Here is a 2,500-nt window from a genome sequence, read left to right as displayed (position 1 = left end):
GGGGCGACCGAGCAGCAGACGGCGTCGCGGCGCCGAGCGCCGGGCGGCGGCGCATCCTCAACGCACACAGTCCTCAATCGGACCAGCACACTGAAGATGTCCACCGCGCTTCGCACCGGGCCCGCGAGGACCTACTTTGGCCGCACGGCGCCGCGCGCAGGGTGCGCCGGCGCGCAGCTGCGACGCCTGCCGCGTCCGTCGGCCGGCGCGCCTGCCACTGGCCGCCCCCACCAGCCGGCTGTAGCGCGTGCGCCCACGCACCGCGCGGCCAGCACGCCGGGAGGCGCCCCCTCACCGGCCGGGGACGGTCCCACCCAGCCACCGCCGCGTATCGCTTCACACCCAGATGCCGTTCAGTTTCGTCGGCATGGTGGGTATCGCTGGAACAACCGGTTAGTACCTCAACCTATCGTCGCCATCACCGATTCACCCCTAGCGAGAACAACCGCACCACAACAGGTTACCATTTGTTCATTTGCGTAACTTCACCAGAAAACGCAGGCGTCCATCGCCATTTGCAACTTCAACGATTATTGCATGCCTGTGTCAGGTGTCACGCCACACTACGTCTGCCCACATACACGCAACAAAATGTGCACGCCTAGACAATACGTGGAAGGTGGCCCCCGTACGTATGCGATGTCCATTGCTCGAACGACTGTCAACCGGCCTCTGTAGCATGTCGCAGATATGGAACGCGGTGCACCATGCCATCACGGTGTGTGAGGAGAGACGACTAGGTCCGAATACATCAACAGACAGCTCATGCTGATCGCCATCCACGGCGTCCGTTCCTCCCACACGTCTCTATGGCGTACCACACTGCAATCCAGCTCTCATAGGGAGACGACACGTAGCTGCGTGCACAATATTTGCACTGTATGGTCCGCCGTTTTTGGGCGCAGTCGTTGTGCGGTCACACATGTGCCACGATGTATCATTCAGTACATAAGGACGAATGTGCAGTACAGATTGTGGTTCACGCGTACGACATCAGCGGACAGTTGACACAGGCCGCACCACAACGTAGCCTGAGTACGTCGCATGCGAAGGGCATTGAACATGCAAACTTCTCACCAACCAGCTTGCGAAGGCAGGGGGCAAGGTGGGGACGTGGGGAGGGGCGGCATGTACGTCCTGCTGCCATCCACATTACAGTGTACAGCAGGAGCATGTGGAAAGTGAGCAAGACTTGCAAGGTGTTTAACATGAAGCGATACACAGGGGTGCGGGCAGTGCGAGTAGCGAACTATATTGCGAGGGTTGCGGGTGGGCAACACTACAGTAATTGAACGAGTCGTATAACAATTACAGAGCAGGTTTAGGCGACAACGTGGGTTACGTTAAGGCGACAACATGGGTTAGGTTAAGGCACAACATGGGTTAGGTTAAGGCACAACATGGGTTAGGTTAAGGCACAACATGGGTTAGGTTAAGGCACAACATGGGTTAGGTTAAGGCACAACATGGGTTAGGTTAAGGCACAACATGGGTTAGGTTAAGGCACAACATGGGTTAGGTTAAGGCACAACATGGGTTAGGTTGAGGCACAACATGGGTTAGGTTAAGGCACAACATGGGTTAGGTTGAGGCACAACATGGGTTAGGTTGAGGCACAACATGGGTTAGGTTGAGGCACAACATGGGTTAGGTTAAGGTACAACATGGGTTAGGTTAAGGTACAACATGGGTTAGGTTAAGGTACAACATGGGTTAGGTTAAGGTACAACATGGGTTAGGTTAAGGTACAACATAGGTTAGGTTAAGGTACAACATAGGTTAGGTTAAGGTACAACATAGGTTAGGTTAAGGTACAACATAGGTTAGGTTAAGGTACAACATAGGTTAGGTTAAGGTACAACATAGGTTAGGTTAAGGTACAACATAGGTTAGGTTAAGGTACAACATAGGTTAGGTTAGGTTAGGTTAGGTTACACGTTGTTGTACGGAAAGGTGTAGGGGGGGGGGGGCGGGGGCGGCAGGTTCGTTGATAGTGATTATAGTAAGTGAATGCTTGTGACATGATCAGATTTGTCACGTCAGGATGCACCTTTGGCTTATTAGAGGCGGCGCTCCAATTCTATGCTTGTGTGAGACCTGTGTCTTTGACTCATGTCATTGTTTGTGCGCTGTGACAGGAGGTACTATTGTGATGTTGGGTGCACCGTTGTATAGGACATGTGTGGGTGTTGGTGCCTGGTCTGCGCAATGGTGGATGTCGAAAGGCTGGGATATTGTATTTTCCGCACGGACCTCCTGGTCTGGTTGTGATAGTGTGGATTGTGTAATGTGGCGGAGAAGATGCACTGGATGTTGTTCCATGCTGGTGCTTACATATTGTATGTGCGCCTGTTAGAAGCAGAGAGTGGTGCGTGATCAGAGTGTCTGGCTGACGTGTGGTTCCCATTTTGGGCAGACTCTTTCAGCATGTATACGGACAGTTGTGTATATTTGCTGTAGTTTGATGGCTCTGCATTGATTACTAATCAGCGCCGTGTGT

This window comes from Schistocerca piceifrons, unplaced genomic scaffold (genome assembly GCF_021461385.2).
Source record: "Schistocerca piceifrons isolate TAMUIC-IGC-003096 unplaced genomic scaffold, iqSchPice1.1 HiC_scaffold_1297, whole genome shotgun sequence".
In the NCBI taxonomy this organism is placed as follows: Eukaryota; Metazoa; Arthropoda; class Insecta; order Orthoptera; family Acrididae; genus Schistocerca; species Schistocerca piceifrons.
The sequence above is the reverse complement of the archived record's forward strand: the minus strand, read 5'-3'. Positions refer to the sequence as shown.